Source organism: Podarcis vaucheri (genome assembly GCF_965113315.1).
Source record: "Podarcis vaucheri genome assembly, chromosome: 5".
Classification (NCBI taxonomy): domain Eukaryota; kingdom Metazoa; phylum Chordata; class Lepidosauria; order Squamata; family Lacertidae; genus Podarcis; species Podarcis vaucheri.
Window position 1 is genome coordinate 14,128,124 of NC_138763.1, and position 22,756 is coordinate 14,150,879.

General features: G+C 44.0%; 1 protein-coding gene across 2 annotated transcripts in view; it reads right to left on the minus strand.

Moving 5' to 3' along the window:
- The window catches only part of NAALADL2 (N-acetylated alpha-linked acidic dipeptidase like 2), a 668,594-nt gene that overhangs the window by 585,795 nt on the left and 60,043 nt on the right, over positions 1-22,756 (minus strand). The window lies entirely within an intron of this gene.

The following is a 22,756-nucleotide window of genomic DNA, read 5'->3' on the forward strand; positions in this document are numbered from 1 at the left end:
CACACACACACACACACACACGTTTACTGAAGGTGTGAAGGAGATTCTGCCTATTAAGCACACCCAACACATGCCAAAGTGCATCTCAACCAAGTGTGAGCTGGCCATGCACTTGGTGGAAGTCTGAAAGGGGAACACCTGAAGTGACACAGAAAAAAAAAATATGTGTAATGGAATTTGTAATGTGTAGTGGAATTTGCTGCCAAGGAGTGTGGTGGAGTCTCCTTCTCTGGAGGTCTTTAAGCAGAGGCTTGACAACCATATGTCAGGAGTGCTCTGATGGTGTTTCCTGCTTGGCAGGGGGTTGGACTCGATGGCCCTTGTGGTCTCTTCCAACTCTATGATTCTATGATTCTATGAATCAATTGATATGTGAGAAGTTATCACACCAGCTACACATGATTGAAAATACCTCTATATTTTACTATTATTCCTTTTTAAGTGGAGAAAACACATTGAATTATGGCTGGTGTTTACCCTCGCATTTCAGGATGTCCCTAATTTTGAGGTGGAGTGGGGAAGGCCTTTCCAAAATGGGAGAAATGCCATTTCATGGGATGGGGGAACTCAGGGTCAGCCCATCCACAAAGCAAGGTGAGGTGACCGCCTCAAGTGGCAGGATCCACAAAGGCAGAAGATCCCAATGAAGATCTATATTCCCTGCTTGTTCCTGATTCAGCTCTTCACTCACCCCTTCTTCCTGGGCACAGAGGGAGACGCCATTTTGTGGTTTGCCTTAGGTGCCAAAATGTCTCGAGCCAACCCTGGTGGAGACTTCCCAGTGGTGCTGACCCTGCACAGCAACTCCTTCCAGATAATGTAATTATCTTTGAATTTGAGATGCGGCCATGCCCAATACCTTGAGCATGATTGCTTTGTGCCTGTGAACACCCATTTGCATCTATGGCAGCTTCTCTAGACTTGTAAATGGCAGTACGTAACTGGTCAGTTAAGGTCATTATCTTACAAAGAAACCTGACTTACCATTTCAGCAGGTTTCCTCTCATAGATTATAACACCACAAATGCAAGGTCACAGGTTTCTTAGCGATTCATGAGCATCATCCAGACTAACTGCCCCCAAAATCTATACCACTAGGTTAGAGTCTAGTGGTTACACATGAGCCTAGTTTTCCTATGTGAATGGAAAGGTTTTCACAGAGAGGAACATTGAGTCCCATGAATGGCATCTACAGTCAGAAACAGTAAATCTCAGTCACAGGGAACAGGGATGCCAACCCTCATCATCCCTGACCATTGGCCAAGCTGGCTGAGGCTGAATAGATTTGTACAGCATCTGGAGGAAAGACCAAAGGTTCCCCATTCCTGAATTAGGCCATATGGAAAAATGCTGACAGGTAACATGTACATACATGACATTTTGGACAGATGTTTGCGGCCAGAGTCTGTGGAACTAAGTCAGTTATTAAAAAGTGGTCTTTATGGGAGCTAAATGTGATAATACTTATGCTTCCACTAAATTAAAAAGTTCTTAATAAACTGAGTATGGAAAAAGAAATGGAGCACATATTTCATGCCAAAAAAGGGCAGTTTTATTTCTCAAGGCTGCATTCGTCCAAGAGCACAGGAGTTTCAACAGGTTCCATGCATCATTGGGTGTGGAGCACACTTCCAGGGCTACGATTGCAACATCTATTGAGGCATAATAGTTCCTGTGAATTGCACATGCTGTTGTGCCTGGGGTCCTGCTTGCAAGCTTCCCACAGGCATGTGCATAGGCGCCGACTCCATGGGGCTTGAGGGGGCTCGAGCCCCCTCAAAATTTTTTTTGGGGGGGCTCAGCCCCCCCAATAATCTCGGGCGCCCTTCAGCAGAGCGCCGCCGCCGTCCCCCGCCTCCTCCCCACCTGCTCCCTCGCCAGCCAGCCAGCCAGCCGTGCGCCCTAGCCGGAGAGCCCCGGCCGTCCCCCGCGAGAACAGGGGAATCCCCGGGGGCGGGGGCTCCTGCCTCTAGCCCCAGGTTTCCCGCATATCAGCTGTTCCGGAGCTGATTGATAGGCAGCAGCACGCTCTCCCCTATACGCTCACGAGGGGGCGGCGCCACTTTATTTGCATATTCATGAGCTTATTTGCATATTCATGAGCTTATTTACATTTCACGAGCTTTCCCGGGCCCCCCCAATATTTTTTATAAGTCCGCGTCCCTGGGCATGTGGTTGGCCACTGTGAGGTCAGGATGCTGGATTTAGATGAGCTGATCCAGCAGGGCTCTCTTATTGCCCTGGAGGCTGACCTAACAAGATTGTGGATAGAATATTGACCGTGAATGTGCCCTGAAAGCAGCATCAGGGAGTGGCTCAATCCTTAGGACCAGCTTACCTATGAGATGGCAGCTCCGAGGGCCTTCTGCTAGTTCCTTCACTATGAGAAGGGAAGCTACAGGGAACCAGGCAGAGGGCCTTCTTGGTAGTGGCACCTGTCCTGTGGAAGGCCCTCCCAGCAGATGTCAAGGAAATAAACTACTACCTGGCTTTTAGAAGACATCTGAAGGCAACCCTGTTTAGGGAAGTTTTTAATGTTTGATGTTTTATCGTCTTTTTAATATTCTGTTGGGAGCTGCCCAGAGTGGCTGGGCGGGGTATAAATAATTATTATCAGTGCTTTTTTTCTGGGGGATGCAGGGGTACGAATATCCCTAAACATTTTGTGAATCTAAATTTGGCCTCCTTGAGGGGCAGTATTTCAATATAAGTAGGAAAATAAAAGTACCTCTAAACTTTTTTTTTAGAAAAAAAGCACTGAAGATGACGAAGATGAAGATGATGATTCCCCACATGTGCCCACCTGCTGGTTCCAATTTTGCAGTGCCAGACCTAATTTTTGCTGTGCATTGTGCCTGATGGACATCTATGTATTTTAAAAACTTTCATGCTTGGCAAATTTTTATATACCTGCTTTATGTTCTTTAAAACAGCAAGGCTTTTTCCTTTGGCAGGCGAGACTCAAGACAACAACGATGTTACAAGTATGAATGCAAAGTAAGCAACTAATTCCTGGCATGAGGATCCTTAATTTGGATGGGAGGTGGGAAAAGTCTGGTTTGAGGGACTTGCTCTCCAGCGACAGGAAGGCTGGATCGCGCTAGCCGCCCCATGAAATTGTGTTATAATATGCATGAGCTGCGAAGTGTGATTTGTGAAGGGGTCTCAACATTTGGGCTGACCTCCCAGAACTTTGGAATTGAATCCTGTCCTTTGGCAAGCTCTGCCTCGCTGACGGCGAGCCAGGATGGCAACTCGGCTGAGAAGAGCTGATATTTTCACCCAGAAGAGGAGTGTCGCTTCCAGCCCCTTAAGACCTCTTCCAGCAGGGTTGACAAGACAGAAATGCTTTGTTTTCATACTCTGCATGACTCCGCTGGTGCAATCCAAAACCCATCAAGCACAGAATAGTCATCGTTGTACAGACTTCAGATGGTGAAACATTTCTGCCTGATGGAATCGTCTAGGTCCCTTCGTCTAGCATCCCCACTTGAATTTTAGTGTGGCAGCATGGACATCAGGCAGGTGCCTTCCCTATCCTATTTTCAGTGCTTTCTAAAAAAACATTCTCGTTTAGGCAAGCCTATCCAGATATATAGTTTAAATCTGCTTCCTAGCTTACTGTTGGATGGGATGCGGGTGGCGCTGTGGGTTAAACCGCAGAGCCTAGGACTTGCCGATCAGAAGGTCGGCGGTTCGAATCCCAGCGATGGGGTGAGCTCCCGTTGCTCGGTCCCTGCTCCTGCCAACCTAGCAGTTCAAAAGCACGTCAAAGTGCAAGTAGATAAATAGGTACCACTCTGGTAGGAAGGTAAACGGCTTTTCCGTGCGCTGCTCTGGTTCGTCAGAAGCGGCTTCGTCATGCTTGCCACATGACCCGGAAGCTGTATGCCGGCTCCCTCGGCCAATAAAGCAAGATGAGCACTGCAACCCCAGAGTCAGCCACGACTGGACCTAATGGTCAGGGGTCCCTTTGCCTTTACCTAGCTTACTGTTTATTTTAATTATTTTCGATTGTTTCAAATAATTGCTTTTCTCTGATGTCCCAATAATTTCATTGTTTCATTTTTTACTTTTTTTTGTTACAAAAAATGCTTTTTTTGCCATCAAGTGGCATATGCATATTTATAATAAAAAATAAAATAAAATTGCATCTGAACAGTGGCCATCTTTATTTCATCGAATCTTTGAGCATCCTGATAGTTTCAGCGTCATTTGAGGAAATGAAAGACTCCTCTGCACATTTTGCTCCCAGCTCAGCTCTCCAGCCACCTAGGAGCACCATCTTGGTTTCTCCACCAAGTTTGGACAGCAGCAATATGTGGAGATGGGTTCAGCTCCGTCATGTAGCCATCTAACGCCTTGCCCCTACAGACATGCTGAAGTCTTTCTCTCACTGGCCAGACCACAGTTTTATTTCCTCTATATGTAGAGAGGCATTGTCCCCAAACAGACCTAAGGGACACAGACTAACTTAATGGATGTTCCCCATCCACCAGCAGCTGCTACCTGAGGCAGCCACCTCACGTTGTCTAATGGTAGGGCCAATCTTCAGTCTGAGTCACAGCTGCTTGTGAAACTTATGGAGCCTGAAAATGGGGCAGGGACTGCATGCCCGTGATCACATGCCATTAAAAAAAATGTGCTAGGTCTCTGCCTTGGTGTTTATTGTCATTGCTACAAAACTCCCCCCCCCCCTTTTTTTCTTGTTCTGCTTGGTTTTAATGTCCATTTTATGCTGAAAGTCACTTTCAATCACTTTTATGAAAAAGTGAGGAAATAACAATGATATATTAGATTTTTTCCCTGTTCTTTTATACCTGCTGTATGACACGCTGAGACATGTGAAAAGTGATTCAGATATTAAAACAGTGATCTTCTCATTGGTGCCAAAGAGACAACTGTTTACATCAGAAGCCTTTAAAAAAATGTTTTATGTATTTTAAACGTATTTCAAAATACAGTGGTACCTCGGGTTACAGACGCTTCAAGTTACAGACGCTTCAGGTTACAGACTCTGCTAACCCAGAAATAGTACCTCGGGTTAAGAACTTTGCTTCAGGATGAGAAGAGAAGTTGCGCAGCAGCAGCGTGGCGGCAGCAGGAAGTCCCATTAGCTAAAGTGGCACCTCAGGTTAAGAACAGTTTCAGGTTAAGAACGGACCTCCAGAACGAATTAAGTTTTTAACCTGAGGCACCACTGTAGTGCTTTCCATTCTCACACAGGTGATGGTCTGTCTGTCAATTATTCCTTCCCACCCCTCACCCTGCCCCTCATTATTGACACTTCAGAGAAGAGGCCCACTGTATAAGCAATCTGTTTCACTCTTAATCTTGGCTGCATCTGAACTAGCAATACAGACGCCTTGTGTGTCATTATCAGAGCTCTATGGGCCCTGGATAATTCACTGCTGTAGCACTTGTAATAGATGGAGGCTGGGTTGAGGATCGGTAGAAACATCCAAGTAACACGTAGAACAATTAAAATGCACTGCTTCCGAGCTGTACTCTGGAGGTGCTAACAACTAGTTATATTGCTTGCAATAAAAACCCCATTAAAGGAGTAATTTAGGACTTTGGTTTTGAGACAAGACGGCTTCACTTTACTTTCGCTCTCTCCCCCCACCACCCTGCATTTACATACGCCTCTCGTCCCCATGTTACTTTGTGTGAGGAGCTCATATTAGCATGATGCATACAGACATTTTAAAACACATGATGGCTGTACTAACAATTGGGGCAAGAAGCCTCTCGCTGAATCAAGGCCAGGAGACTTTGCTGATTCTCTGGTTTTGAAAGGAAGGCCGCCGCCACCCTTAGAAAGGATCTTGAGAGTCCCATGGACTGCAAGAAGATCAAACCTATCCATTGTTCACTGGAGTGCTCACTGGAAAGACAGATCCTGAAGCTGAGACTCCAATACTTTGGCCACCTCACGAGAAGAGAAGACTCTCTGGAAAAGACCCTGATGTTGGGAAAGATGGAGGGCACAAGGAGAAGGGGACGACAGAGGATGAGATGGTTGGATAGTGTTCTCGAAGCTACCAGCATGAGTTTGACCAAGCTGTGGGAGGCAGTGGAAGACAGGAGTGCCTGGCGTGCTCTGGTCCATGGGGTCACGAAGAGCCGGACATGACTAAATGACTAAACAACAACAACCTCTCACCACCCAGCCCTGGTTTTTGTGGAGCAGAAATATTTTGGAACCCTTCCCTGGCAATAACCAGGGGAACCACTTTAGGAGACTGGAACTGGGGAGAAAAAGCAGCCAAGCCTCACCTGCGTTTTAGATTGCATGTGCTTATTCTTCATCTGCACACCTGTGCCTTTGGTTATTATGACACAAATAACGCAGCTGCAATAAATGCTCTTTGCAGAGTAATATAGTGCTTTTTTAAGGAAAAACAGTTTAGGCTGGTGTCCAACTAAACAGTTCCACTAGCACACAAGGATGTTTAGCGCTGCAGTGAAACTTCCTCACTCTCTCCTCTCTCTGCATGTCTTGTAAATCTGTCCTGGGTGGTTGAAGGAATGCCTAGAACACATTTAGGGAGTCACACAGAGAAAGGAAAGGGCTGGGAAGTTCCAATGTGGAGCTTAGTGTCCTAGAGGAAGTAGAAATCTTTAGTTGGATAATCTCCCACTACCACTAATCTTTTATGCTGAAAAAATGTTCTCCATTATTTACATTTAAAATGTAATCTGCCATCACATCCTTTTTTTAATTAACGCATCAATATAAACACTAAATATGGCATTTCCTCTTCCTATACCTCCTGTTTTCCCTGCACTGGACTTATAACAGTTATATCTCATGTCAGACAGGTACCAAAGTGCTCACCCCCCAAAAAACCCCCCACACATTTGAACCCTTCAAATATTGAAGTCAAATGTTCAGTAATCCTCAAAGCTATTGTCAGTATGCTCTTTCTCTCCACATCATCTGAATCAGGAGGAGTTATGCAGCTACTACATCAATGTCTGGAGACACTAGTGGTTTAGAGCAGGGGTCAGCAAACTTTTTCAGCAGGGGGCCGGTCCACTGTCCCTCAGACCTGGTCCACTGTCCCTCAAACTATATTTTTTTTTTTGGGTGGGGGGGAATGAACGAATTCCTATGCCCCACAAATAACCCAGAGATGCATTTTAAATAAAAGGACACATTCTACTCATGTGAACACACTATATTTAATTATGGATCCTGTTCTACATTCCAGAAGACCTCTCACTCTCAGAAATTCACTACATCTGGTCCCTCAGCAAAAGAAATGTTAAAAACCAATAATTTTTTGGAGGGGGTGGGATGTGGAGGTGGTAACTCCAAAGTTTGCCTTGTTTTTATGTTTCTGCTAAAAAAAAGTGGGTCTCAATGGGTATGATCTTACAGAAGCCAACCCAAGGAACTCCTGAAACAAAACCCAAATGTCGCTCCCTGGTGGCAGTAATATAATACTAAAATCAAGTAATTGAAAATGTGCTGCTTCAGCAGGCCATGAGAATATGCCTCTTCAGGCAAGCCTCACCAATCTGATCAATTTGGGGGCTGATCTTTGGGGCTGATCACAATGTAACTCTAAAGGGACGCGGGTGGTGCTGTGGGTAAAATCTCAGTGCCTAGGACTTGCTGATCGTAAAGTCGGCGGTTCAAATCCCCGCGGCAGGGTGAACTCCCATCGTTCGGGCCCAGCTCCTGTCAACCTAGCAGTTCAAAAGCACCCCTAAGTGCAAGTAGATAAATAGGTACCGCTTCATAGCGGGAAGGTAAACGGCGTTTCCGTGTGCTGCGCTGGTGCTGGCTTGCCAGTTGCAGCTTCGTCACGCTGGCCACGTGACCCGGAAGTGTCTTCAGACAGCGCCGGCTCCCGGCCTCTTGAGCGAGATGAGCGCGCAACCCTAGAGTCGGTCACGACTGGCCCTGTTGGGCAGGGGTACCTTTACCTTTACCTTACAATGTAACTCTATTAATATCAAAGTTTTAAAATGCAAAAGCTGAACAGATAACAAAATACTATCTCACAGTCAATGAGAGGCAGAGAAGAGAAAAAGAAATGAAAAATAAGGGTGTTAAACAGCTTATTGACTATATATAGAATGCACCTGGAGAAATAAATGCAGAAGCTGCCAGTTGGGAAGGAGCGCAAAGAAGTGCTCTGACTGTGGCACACTCACCACGGAAATTCACCCCACATCAGAAGCCCTTTAAAAAATGTTTTATGTATTTTAAACATATTTCAAAATACAGTGGTATCTTGGGTTACAGACGCTTCAGGTTACAGACACTTCAGGTGATAGACTCTGCTAACCCAGAAATAGTATCTCGGATTAAGAACTTTGCTTCAGGATGAGAACAGAAATCGCACGGTGGCGGCGGCACAGTGGCAGCAGGAGGCCCCATTAGCTAAAGTGGTGCTTCAGGTTAAGAACAGTTTCAGGTTAAGAACGGACCTCCAGAACGAATTAAGTTCTTAACCCGAGGTACCACTGTATCTCTTTACCCTCACGACGCCTGACTTTTAATTGAACAGAAGTGCTTTAGTGGCTGGATTTGATAACCGTCCAGTCCTGCTCAAACGGCTCTGCGGTTGTGGTGCTCATCTCGCTTTACAGGCCTAGGGAGCCGGCGTTTGTCCACAGACAGTTTTTCCGAGTCATGTGGCCAGCATGACTAAGCTGCTTCTGGCGAAACCAGAGCAGTGCATGGAAATGCTATTTACCTTCCCGCCAGAGTGGTACCTATTTATCTACTTGCACTTTTTGGCATGCTTTCAAACTGCTAGGTTTGCAGGAGCTGGGACTGAGCAACAGGAGCTCACCCTGTTGCAGGGGTTCAAACCGCCAACTTTCTGATCGGCAAGCCCAAGAGGCTCAGTGGTTTAGGCCACAGCGCCACCTGTATCAGCATTATACCTCCACAACTACAACCCCTTTTGGCGACAAATCAACAAAGACCTGAAGAGATGGAACAACACCAACTTCACTTTCTCAGACAAAATAGCCATGATCAAAATGATCACCCTCCTCCAATTAACCTACATATTCCAAACCCTCCCAATCTGGGTTCCCCCAGCCCAAGTTCGCAAATGGCAGAAAAAATTTACACACATTTATATTCTCACACACAAAAAACCCCAAGAATAAACCCCAAATACCTGCACCTCCCCTCCTCAGAAGGAGGATGGGGAATCCCCAACATAGAATCTTATTCATAGAAATGTAAGGAAAATGTATGTAGTTCCTAGTTCTCTATCCAATTGCTCAGTAAAGATGTACGCGGATTCTGAGTTTTCAATGCTCCAGAGAAGATATGCGTAGAAAAAAGGATGAATGACAGGCAATTTGGCACCTGCTGAGACTTTCACAATTCAATTGCAGAGTGGTTTTGGTAAAGTTATTTAATGCGTAACTTTCCTTTCCACAGAGCAGACTGCCAGTATTTTTTATTTCCCCCCGCCCTCCCCGTTTCATTTTGAAATCCGGTGGGCCCACCATACATCCTACAACAACAACACTTTTGTGTATGAGCCTCAGCCTAAGCTGAGAGGTACAAGGGCAATAAGAAATGTCTAGGTTTTGCTTTGGTATCACATGCTGCGTTGAAAGGCATTAAAGTTTCATGCGCTCACATATAAACTGGCATTTGCAATACATTTCCCCCAGCAATTATCTATACACACTGAAAACAGCCTGTGAGGTTCCAGCTCCATGACAGCTCACAATATACATACTATGTGGCTGTATTAAAGAGCACTATGTTGTTCTCTTAATATATGCAACTCAATTTCAACACATTTTTTCACACCCTCTGGGAGAGAAATGCCACTCTGGGGCTGATTCAATTATTTCTTCCTTCCTTTCTTTTTTAAAGAAGATAGGGATAACTCAAATATATTTAACAAGACTTAAGGTTGTAAAGAAACTCTCTCATATGGAACATTTTAATTAGGTCCATCGGTAGAAAGAAAAATGAAAAGAAGTGAAGAAGTTACTAGAAAGGAAGGAAGGAAGGAAAAGGGAGGCGAATGTGGTTAAGGAAGATGTTTGTTTGTTTAGAATGGACAGTTGTTTTGAATGGTTTTAAATGTTGTCTTTAATGTCCTTACCAAATCTGGGAACTTAGGATGAAGAGTGGGTGATAAATATAAGAACAATAGAATCATAGAGTTGGAAGGAACCCAGAGGTCATCTAATCCAGCCCCCTGCATTAATAGTAGTAGTCAGTGGTTTTTTTTCCTGGGGGGACGCAGGGCTACGCATACCCCTAAACATTTTGTGAATCTAGGTTTGGCCTCATTGAGGGGCAGTATTTTAATATGAGTAGGAAAATTTTATATAACAACAACAACAACAACAACAACAACAACAACTATTATTATTATTTACTATTTATACCCCGCCCATCTGGCTGGGTTTCCCCAGCCACTCTGGGCAGCTTCCAACTGAATATTATAAACAATACAGCATCAGACATTAAAAACTTTCCTAAACAGGGCCGCCTTCAGTTGTCTTTTAAAAGTAAAATAGTTGTTTATTGCCTTGACATCTGCCAGGAGGGCGTTCCACGGGGCAGGCACCACTACCAAGAAGGCCCTCTGCCTGGTTCCCTGTAACCTTACTTCTCGCAGCAAGGGAACTGCCAGAAGGCCCTTGGAGCTGGACCTCAGTGTCCAGGCTGGATGATGAGGGTGGTGAAGCTCCTTCAGATAGATAGATAGACAGATAGTCAATCAAAAAATCAAAAACAGTAATGCCCTAAGCCAGGCATGGCCAAACTTGGCCCTCCAGCTGTTTTGGGACTACAACTCCCATTATCTCTGACCACTGGTCCTGTTAGCTAGGGATGATGGGAGTTGTAGTCCCAAAACAGCTGGAGGGCCAAGTTTGGCCATGCCTGCAGTCTAAGCAGTGCTTATTATAAAATTACCCATAAAGCATCATTGATTCAAAATTATCAATAAAACATAGATACACCAGCAAACTGTTAAGAAGTGTACATAGAATAATTGTTACTATAATGCAAGTAAAAAGAGTAATATGCATAACAACACCATATGCCTAAGTTTTCAGCATTCTGCATGAATTGCAAACTTCTTGATCAACTGCCAGTTAAGCCCCACATGAAGTGGGCTACTGGGCTACTGTGGTCAATCTATCATAGTCTAGGAATGGTCACAGCTATTATGCCAGCCAAACCGCACGGATCACGTTTGCAAGCCGAGCGTCCACTGTACTGCATAATCAACGCCCCCATGGAACCAAGCAACTTTATCCTCAAAATTTGCAGCCAGTTGGTCAGAATAGGTCTCAGGGGGCTCCAGGAAACCTTCCCACACAAGGGAGCCAGTCATTTCTGGACCACCAAAAAGATCTCCATCAGTTGGTTGCTTCAGGATGCAACACAGGCTAAGGATGGCATCTTCATTGTCACCTGCACTGAGACATAGTAGGCGCAATTATGCGCACTAGCCAGTGTTCGGTCAACTTCAGAGAAAGTCTAGTCTTCATCTAGATGTTCACCCATAAATTCCGATTTCTGCCAAGACAAGCGGGTGGAGGGCATAGTGCGTATCAGAAGGGTGAGCCTATAAATCGCGAGTGGAACATGTTAGGACGTATTGCAGATAAGACGGCGCAGGATATTGCTGTAGCAAATTGCACAAGCGATGTTCCGTGTGGGATTTCTGTGCTATATTTCACCCGCCAAGCTGCCGGAAAGAAGCAGAAACACCAGATTGTCGTGGGAACAAAATTGCTTTTGATACATTGCAACTCGCGCTATCCATTCCTGGAACTTTGTGAGCTTCTGCAGAGCAGACCAGCATGCACACAGAGTTTGACAATTTGAACGTAATGCCTGCAATTCATCCAGACCGTGGCTCTAGCAAGTTTTGGCCTGCCATGGCACTGCTTTTATTACCTCCTCGAACACTCCTTTAAGACTTCCTCTTACATCCAGAAATTCTCCATAGGGCTGCGTAGGGCACAGGTGACTATTAACCTAACATGCATCACACAGATAAGAACAATGGCCAGTGATCTGTCAATTCCAGCATCCCATTCTCACAGTGGTGTACCAGGTGCCTATGGGAAGTCTGAATGCAATAACACATGGGATGTCCAGTAACTGGCATTCAGAAACATTGCCTCTGACAGTGGATTTGTCTAATCTACTTTCAAAACCACCCAAATGGTGGCCATCATTACTTCTTGTGGGAGCAAATACCATAATTCGCTATGTGTGGGAAAGTACTTTCTTTTGTTTGTCCTGACTCTTCCAACAACAACAACAACAACAACAACAATTTATTATTTATACCCCGCCCATCTGGCTGAGTTTCCCCAGCCACTCTGGGCAGCTCCCAATCAAATATTAAAAACAATACAGCATTAAATATTAAAAACTTCCCTGAACAGGGCTGCCTTCAGATGTCTTTTAAAGATAGGATAGCTACTTATTTCCTTCACATCTGAAGGGAGGGTGTTCCACAGGGTGGGCGCCACTACTGAGAAGGCCCTCTGTCTGGTTCCCTGTAACTTTACTTCTCGCAATGAGGGAACCGCCAGAAGGCCCTCAGCACTGGATCTCAGTGTCTGGGCTGAACGATGGGGGTGGAGACACACCTTCAGGTACTTACCTTCATTGGTTGTCTCCAAGTTCAAGTGTTATGTGAGAAGAAGAAAAACTTTCTTCAAACCATGCATAATTTTATACATCTCTATCTTGTCTCCTCTCACTCGCCTTTTCTTAATACTAGAAATACTACAATGTTGGAGCCTTTTCTCACAGGAGAGTTGTTCCATCCACACACACACACACACACACACACACAAACACTTTTCAAGTTTATACATTTCACTAATTGTGTGTTGTTGATGATGTTGTTGTTTTGGATGTTGGCAAGGTGATGTCTCTGCTTTGCACTAATTGTATACATTTCACTAATTTTACAATCATTCTGACATTTCAAAACTTGACTTCTTTCCCCCTCTTTCCGAGGTTCCTTAAATTTATTTTCAATATCTTCTGCATATCCAAATTAACCTCATTTGCTCATTTATTCATCTTCTTTAAATATATACTTTTATGAAACTGCAGGCCATTACAGTAATCCTGCCAATGTTTCTATCTGCTTACAATTTATCTGTAAATATTCAATAAACCATTTCCATTTATATATATAAAATAATTATCTTGATTTCTTATTCTTCCGGTAAGCTTCGCCATTTCTGCATATTCCATAAGTTTTTGTATCCATCCTTCCTTTGCTGGAACTTCTGCTTCTTTTCATTTTGGAGCAAGTAACATTCTTGCCGTGAATTGCTCCATTCCCTTAATCCAGGCATAGGCAAACTTGGCCCTCCAGATGTTTTGGGACTACAACTCCCATGATCCCTAGCTAATAGGACCAGTGGTCAAGGATGATGGGAACTGTAGTCCCAAAACATCTGGAGGGCTGAGTTTGCCTATGCCTGCAATCATTTTGTCTGCCCTTTTCTGAATCCTGTCCAGCTCTACAATAGCCTCCTGGAAGTGATGTTACCAGAACTCCACCCAGTATTCCAACTGCAGTCACACCAGAGATCTGCATATCAGCATTATTCACCCTACCATGGGAACCATGTTTTCCCACACATGTTGCATACTTGGTTGACTTTTTCACCAAGCTCCAGAAGCAGCATTATGGGAATTTTGCATGGTTTGGTTCATTCCAGCATCCAACTTATCTCTGACATTTAACAGAGTGGCAGAATCAACATCCTAAAGCAGGGAGTTTATTATCATAAACCCATTTATGATCATGCATCAACAGTAACTCACCTGCCAGGAAGCTAGTGTAGTGGCTCCATCCTACTTGTTGAGCTCCTTCTGTATACCTCTGTGTGTGTGTGTGTGTGTGTGTGCGCGCATGCGCGTGCGTGTGCATATATGTATATTGGCATATATATAATCGTTTTTATAAAAATGCAACAAGACAGTATACAGCATATAAAGATAAGATAAGCAAAAAGCAGTCATCAAAACCTTACGGAAAACATCACCTAAGCATCAATACAAATTGATTGGTTAAAAAGAGAAAATTCACATTGCTGAGGGCTGTCTAAAGTATATAGTTTTCAGAAGACGTCTGAAAGAAAGCAGGGGGTGGTTCTTGCTGAACATCTGCAGGCAGGTGTTCCACAGGGCAGCACCTGCCCCAATAAAGGCTTGAGGGAAGTACCAGATGGGCCTCATCAGAGGAGCTCAGTGATTGAGGTGGTGTATAAGGGGTCAGGCAGCCCTTAAAATATTTTGGGCCCACGTTGTTTAGGGCTTTGTGAATTGACACAAGAACCTGGCCCAGTTGCAAATCAGCAGAGGAGTGGCCTGCTGCCAGCAATCTGCTCCCGTGAGCAGTTTGGTTGCTCCTTGAGTGTTTTTGGGTGGGTGAAATGAGTCCTTGAACTCAGATAAGGACTCTTGCGTGTCTGGAAATTGTGAAGGTGTATGGAAAGTACCTGTTGTCTTTGTCCATGGAGTTTTCTTGGCAGGGATACTGGAGTGGCTTGCCGGTTCCTGCTCCAGGTGGATCACGTTTGGTCAAAACTCTCCACTATGACCTGTCCATCTTGGGTGGCCCTGCATGGCATAGCTCATAGCTTCTCTGAGTTATTCAAGCCCCTTCGCCACGGCAAGGCAGTGATCCATGAAGGGAGAAAAGCAATGACAAACCTAGACAGCATCTTAAAAAGCAGAGACAACACCTTGCCAACAAAGGTCTGTATAGTTAAGAATTGATGCTTTTGAATTATGGTGCTGGAGGAGACCGTTGAGAGTCCCATGGACTGCAAGAAGATCAAATGTATCCATTCTTAAGGAAATCAGCCCTGAGTGCTCACTGGAAGGACAGATCCTGAAGCTGAGGCTCCAATACTTTGGCCACCTCATGAGAAGAGACGACTCCCTGGAAAAGACCCTGATGTTGGGAAAGATGGAGGGCACAAGGAGAAGGTGACGACAGAGGACGAGATGGTTGGACAGTGTTCTCGAAGCTACGAACATGAGTTTGACCAAACTGCGGGAGGCAGTGGAAGACAGGAGTGCCTGGCGTGCTCTGGTCCATGGGGTCACGAAGAGTCGGACACGACTAAACGACTAAACAACAACAACAACAAAATGGAAAGTACCCTACTGTACAATGGTGAAGTTCTCATCTGTTGCTGTAGCCCTGCTCACAAGTAGCATGCAGTCTCCAAAAATGTCCCCCACCCCTCTTTTAAGCAAACTGCTGTCCCATCTAAGTCAGAAAGATTTACTCAGATATTGCTATGTCATGGTTGACTGACCCCTCCCACTTTCTTGGATTTTTCCAAATCCTTCTACAAGGAGGCTCATGGGCTGAGAGGTAAGTCTGGACTTATGCACAAGTTGTTAAAGTAATGGAAAGCAAACTGAATGAAGATTTCTCACCCAAAATAAATGCAGAATAGAGCAGAGAGAGAAAAAACAACCACCCCCATAAAGCTGTTAAGGTTAAAGGACTTTTAAAGCATTTGCACTGTTGTACCCAGCTAATAACACAACAAACCTAATGCAAAATTCCAAGATAAATTTGGAAACACCAGCTTCTGCAAAATACCACTTTCAAGGGAAGCAAAGCATGACAAAACAATAAGGAGTTTCAGTAAGAACCGGGGTCTGAAAATCTCTACTCCTTTCACTGATTAAGTTTTATGAGTCTCAGAAAACATTCCTGCAGTTAATACTGGTTGGACCACAGTCTGGTTGGACCTTTAATTTGACTTAATCTTATGTACATTTAACTCGAGCGATTTCAACTGTTGAAAGGCAGGCTGGTTGAAACTGCGTTAAGTCAACTCCCAAGCAAGGCATGGAGCTTAAAAGCTATTTTGGCATTAGGTAACCCAAGTAGACCTGGCACAAAAAGAGCTTCTAAGATCTCGGCCTTGCTTTTATTATAACATGTAGTTTGGTCCTAAAACTGGAACATCTCGGGGGGGGGGACCCGGAGTTTGAGGCTCATTTTATGATAGATCGAAAGGAGAGCTGCAAGGCAGAGCCCTTAAGCTTTTTGGAGCTCACTGTTCATCAGTTGGCAATAGCAGAAGTCAGTAAATGCAGAGCTAAAGAGTTGGCTAGCCAAGTTTGCCCTGCAACGTCAGACATTAACTTTACCCGCCTGTCCAGAGAGCTGGAGATACAGATGAAGTGGACAGCAAAGCTAGGAAGGTCTCTAAGAAACATATCCCTTACAGAAGTGGCACCTTCAGGCAGTTCTGTCACTCCCCACAAAAAAATGTGTCAAGAAAAGTGTCTCAGAGCAGCAAAAGGGGTGAATGAGCTGCAGGTGCTGACAGGGCCATGCACAACTTGCGCTTTTCCAACTGTGCATACCCATTTGTAGTTATGCCACCCATTTTGACTTATGCCACATTTCCCATGGCACCCATTTTCTGGCTGGCAGCCATAGCACTAATGAGTGCACTGGCCTCCAAAAGTGGGCAATGCCAGCATTTGGGGGTGGGGCAATGCCAGCTTTTTAGGGGGTCCCTGCAGCACATAAGGTGGTTCCATGACAATTAGTCTCATGCAAATAGGTAAAGGTAAAGGGACCCCTGACCATTAGGTCCAGTCGTGACCGACTCTGGGGTTGCGGCGTTCATCTCGCTTTATTGGCCGATGGAGCTGGCCTACAGCTTCTGGGTCATGTGGCCAGCATGACTAAGCAGCTTCTGGCAAACCAGAGTAGCGCACGGAAACACCGTTTACCTTCCCGCCGGAGCGGTACCTATTTATCTACTTGCACTTTGACATGCTTTTGAACTGCTAGGTTGGCAGGAGTAGGGACCGAACAATGGGAGCTCACCCCGTCGTGGGGATTCGAACCGCCGACCTTTCAATTGGCAAGTCCTAGGCTCTGTGGTTTAACCCACAGCACCACCCATGTCAAATAGAAGTAGGTAAAAAAAGGAAAAGGTAAAAGGCCGCTATGGGGTTACGGCGCTCATCTCGCTTCAGACCGAGGGAGTCAGTGTTTGTCCGCAGACAGCTTTCCAGGTCATGTGGCCAGCATGACTAAACTGCTTCTGGCACAATAGGACACCATGACAGAAACCAGAGTGCAAGGGAACGCTGTTTACCTTTCCCCCGCAGCAGTACCTATTTATTTACTTGCACTGGCATGCTTTCGAACTGCTAGGTTGGCAGGAGCTGGAATAGACCAACAGGAGCTCACCCCGTCACAGGGATTTAAACCGCCAACCTTCTGATCGGCAAGCCCAAAAGGCTCAGTGGTTTTGACCACAGCGCCACCAGCATCCCAAATAAAAGTCCTTAAATAGAAGTACTTCCCACTAGTACAAAACTACCAGTGGATACAACCACAAGCATAGACTGGCTGGGCAAAACTAGCCCTAATCACCAGTGTTTCATTTATGGCCACAGACTGATTTAATTCCAAATTGAAGTATCTGCCAAAAAAAAGTTGTTCTTCAAAAGGTCTGAGATAAAAAGGGAGCCTTCCCCATATCCCCTTTAAAAAAAATCCCTAGATGGCAATCAAGCTTCTTAAACGAATATGACTACCACTAAAGGTATGGATTAATATTCTCTTTTCTCCATTGTATCTCTTAAAGGATTACAGAAGAGTGTGCAATCTCCCTGAGAACGAATCAATATATAATTTCAAAAGAGTTAAAGTTTACTGCCTTGCAACTAGACAGGATGGGGGGGGGACTTAACTTTAGATAGCCACAGACCTGCCATTCCGTCTGCCCCCCTCCCTTGCCAATCTGCAGGAAAACGTCTCACTCATCCCATTTTCAAGTATTTTATATTTTGGCACCGCACAGCTGTTTGCCATGTGTATTTCTAGCGTAGATGCACACTGTTGCTTAAATAGCTTCCTATAGATTTGGTTTGTGTGTGTGTTTCAGATGTAAAGCTAACACAGAGAAAATGAGACATAAAATACATATGCTCTGTCGCATTTTTCTTTTCTTGCTTTTTATGCCTTAGTCAATACACTGTCTTAGCAGCTGATAAACTGGAATACCAGATGTGGGAAAATGTGGGTAGAGCACACAAGGATATTCTCCATATTTTTGATATTGTTACGGAGAGCGGGAGATCATCAAGAACTGGCCACTAAAAGGACATTTTATTAGCCACTTGTCCTGTTGTTACCAAGGGCAAGTTCATCATTCTTTGGGTAACATTTAATTAAAGGTAAAGGTAAAGGTACCCCTGCCTGTACGGGCCAGTCTTGACAGACTCTGGGGTTTGTGCGCCCATCTCACTTAAGAGGCCGGGGGCCAGCGCTGTCCGGAGACACTTCCGGGTCACGTGGCCAGCGTGACAAAGCTGCATCTGGCGAGCGCACCCCGCCGCGGGGATTCAAACCGCCGACCTTTCGATCGGCAAGCCCTAGGTGCTGAGGCTTTTACCCACAGGGCCAAACATTTAATTATTAATCAACAAAAAAACATTCCCCCAGCCCTTCACCAATGGAACCTGCCAGTGGAGGGACTGGGTAAACCCAGCTCCCAAGTTTTTAACTGCTACAAACTATAAGCCAAACAATTTTATTTTTAAAACCCAAGACCCCACTCCTGAGCTAACGAATGATAGGATTCACTGGATCCACATGCCTGAACCTAAGTAGTGATGAGCTAATCACCCTTGGCTTGATTTGAAATTGACTCATTTGTTATCACCTTTCTTAGAGAAAAGGTTCTTACCCACTGTGGAGTAGAGTTGCCACCACCATCTCACCAAAACATCTCAGGGTTCTCTACCGATGCAAAAATGTGAGGAAAGCCAAGAGAGATCGGCTTACGGGTGCAAGGGGATTCAGATCACTCACAAAGTCCTTGAAATCTCCATCTGAAGGATTTTGAGGGTGGGATTTTGAGGGTGGGATATTGATAGGGCTAGGGAAATTTATTGAGAGTAGAGAAACAATGCTGTATATTTACCAAGCAAAACAACAACAAACCAACCTATGGTCACACAAAGCATACTCAATAAACACATGAGACATAACCGGTTGTGTTCTTAGATAAATAAGGTATACTATTCATTGTATCAAATTGTAAATTTCACAGATTTTGTGGAATGGTTTGGACTTTATGAACAGACAGGTGGAATAGTGGAATAGACACCATTACACAGATGTACCGTATGGATGAACTGACTAGAGAATGATCTGATCCACTGCTTCTTCTGCTTTGTTCGTTTGTTGAACTTTATGAGTTACTTTTGTTGAAATTTACAATTTGATACAATGAATAGTATACCTTATTTATCTAAGAACACAGCCGGTTACGTCTCTTGTGTTTATTGAGTATATTTACCTAGATCAGAGCAGAACACAGTCCTACCAGGATACAATGCAAGCTCCACATAATACATTATCGGACTGGACATATTACATAAATGTCTTTCTGTTGCAAGAGCCACAAATTCAAGATTAAGGAATGCTGATATGACAGACAGCTGATTGTTCAATTACCACAGAGCCCCATTATAGTTGCTATATACTTTTCTTGTACTTAAAGGGGGGGGTGGGAATCCAGTTTGCTAAAAAGGTATAAAAACATAATTAGCAATTGAATGTCTGCAAAATAGGTTATTATCTTCTGGACATTCGTGCTGATACTCTCTCGTAAACTGCTTCGCTTTTGATTCCTTTTCTTTCTTTTTCACAATCAGCTCTGCCTGATTTAAAAGACAGTTTGAACATAGGTCAGCGATCCATATCTAAATCTGCAGAAGAATAAGAAACTGTATATGGACAGATTGCTGGATGTGAATCCAAATGGGTGTTCAAACCAGCAGTCATGTGTTTCATATAATTGCAGAGCTGAAAATCTGAAATCATTTCACATGTATCTTAGTATTGATTCTGGACCATCCGATAAGAATCCTGACATTTTAAAGTGCCCAAACTCTGCTATGGAAGTTGGTAAAATTCACCAGTCCTAATTTTCCCAGTAGTGATGTATGGAAGTGAGAGCTGGACCATAAAGTAGGCTGATCACCGAAGAATCAATGCTTTTGAATTATGGTACTGGAGGAGACTCCCATGGACAGCAAAAAGATCAAACCTCTCCATTCTGAAGGAAATCAGCCCTGTGTGCTCACTGGAAGGACAGATCCTGAGGCTCCAATACTTTGGGCACCTCATGAGAAGAAAAGACTCTCTGGAAAAGACCCTGATGTTGGGAAAGATGGAGGGCACAAGGAGAAGGGGACGACAGAGGATGAGATGGTTGGATAGTGTTCTCGAAGCTACCACTATGAGTTTGACCAAACTGCGGGAGGCAGTGGAAGACAGGAGTGCCTGGCGTGCTCTGGTCCATGGGGTCACAAAGAGTCGGACACGACTAAATGACTAAACAACAACAACAACAATTGTTATGTCTTCTATTTGTCTGCTGTCTGGAAGAGTCTCAGCTGACTGCAACTAAGACCGTTCTTCTGCTTCTTCTCCCACCTCACCAGCCTGGAAAAGAGGAGATATTTGATAGCCATCTTCAAATATTTCAAGGGCTGTCACATGGAAAATGGAACTAGCTTGTTTTCTCCTGCTCTGGAGGCTAGGACCTGAACCAATCACTTCACGTTACAAGAAAGGAGATTCTGATAAGTCATCAGGAAGAACTTTCTGAAAGTTGACTTGGTTTTTCTAGCATTTGGTGGCCTTGGTTAAATTGTTGTTTTTTGTTGTTGTTGTTGTTTAGTCGTTTAGTCGTGTCCGACTCTTCGTGACCCCATGGACCAGAGCACGCCAGGCACTTCTGTCCTCCACTGCCTCCCGCAGTTTGATCAGACTCATGCTGGTAGCTTCAAGAACACCATCCAACCATCTCATTCTCTGTCGTCCCCTTCTCCTTGTGCCCTCCATCTTTCCCAACATCAGGGTCTTTTCCAGGGAGTCTTCTCTTCTCATGAGGTGGCCAAAGTATTGCAGCCTCAGCTTCACGATCTGTCCTTCCAGTGAGCGCTCAGGGCTGATTTCCTTCAGAATGGAGACGTTTGATCTTCTTGCAGTCCATGGGACTCTCAAGAGTCTCCTCCAGCACCATAATTCAAAAGCATCAATTCTTCGGCGATCAGCCTTCTTTATGGTCCAGCTCTCACTTCCATACATCACTACTGGGAAAACCATGGCTTTTACTATACGGACCTTTGTTGGCAAGGTGATGTCTCTGCTTTTTAAGATGTTGTCTAGGTTTGCCATCGCCTTTCTCCCAAGGAGCAGGCGTCTTTTAATTTCGTGACTGCTGTCACCATCTGCACTGATCATGGAGCCCAAGAAAGTAAAATCTCTCACTGCCTCCATTTCTTCCCCTTCTATTTGCCAGGAGGTGATGGGCCCAGTGGCTTTTTAGAATATGCTTATTGGCTTTTCGAAAAAGGCAGCATTTAAACAAAATTAATTGACATGGGAAACAAATCGCAACAATTTTGTGGAGCACTTATTTCAATTGTAACAATGCCAATAAAAGAGATATCATTCGGCTAGGCATATTGCTAAAAGATTATCTCTGTGCAGAAGTCCAAAGCACAAGTGCCTAATATACTTGGGAATCACAGAGAGACCAATTGCCTTCTCCATTGGGAAGCATGCATTGCTGTGAGTCTACATTCTGCACTATTTTAATACTAAAACTTATAAAAAGGAACTGTGCAATATCAAAATGGTCACATGTTGCCTCCTCTCTAAGTACCCTGCAAGCAGTTTTTCCTGTTTTATAGTACCGACAGTGGCCTTATTATTGATATTGCTGGTATATTACAGTTTATATAGTGTGATTTTATTATTGATGTTGCTTATATTTTACTGTTATCTTGTGTTCTGTGATTTGTGACAAAAGTGGTAAATTAACACATTAAATGAATATTAATAATAGTATAGCATGGGGATGGCCCACAATGTGCTCCACTGACCAGCAGTTGTGTATGAGCTTCATTTGGGTGGTCCGTGGCATTCCATATTAGATTTTCATATTTATTTTTTATTGTATATTTATTGTTTCTTTTATTTTTTCCCGTATTGTCTTCTAGTGTGACTTCTGTGGAATTATAATTGTAATGCAATAAAAAGCAATATAAAAGAAGCACAGAAATATGATTTTTTTTAAATCACATGGCATCCAGCAATGCCCTTTACAATTCTTGCAACAGGCAGAAAAATAATTAAGGAGTCCACCAAGTCCATCAGCAAATTTCAAGAAGTCCAAGGGTGTGTGTGTGTGTGTGTGTGGACTTCCAAGAACCACTGATTTAGAGAGAGACCAGTTATCCCTCTCTATCCTTGTTGACGGCTCTTAAAAACAACAACAAGTTTTCCAATACAACTTTAAGCCCCTGTATTGTGAATGAGCTAGGGTTTTTTTTTTCAATTCTTTCCCCCCAAAAAATTCTTTTTATTAATTTTCCAAATTATTACAAAACAAACCAAATTAATTTAATTTAATACAAATTCTTAAAATCAGGTTTCCTGCTGTTTTCTACTCAGTCTTTACCAATACTTTATCAAGTCCTGACCAAGCCTTCACCTTTTGTCTTGAAGGTGCAAGATCCCTCAGCTAGCAGAACCATATGCTGCAAAGTTTTGCTAAGATGTACCATCTCAGATTAGAAGTAAGGAATGACATGTTTGAATACTCTCTCATATAAATAGCCTTCTGCATATAGAACACTTTGAAGTTAGGGATGCAATCGGTTTTTTTAAATCAGTTGTAGTGGAGCAAT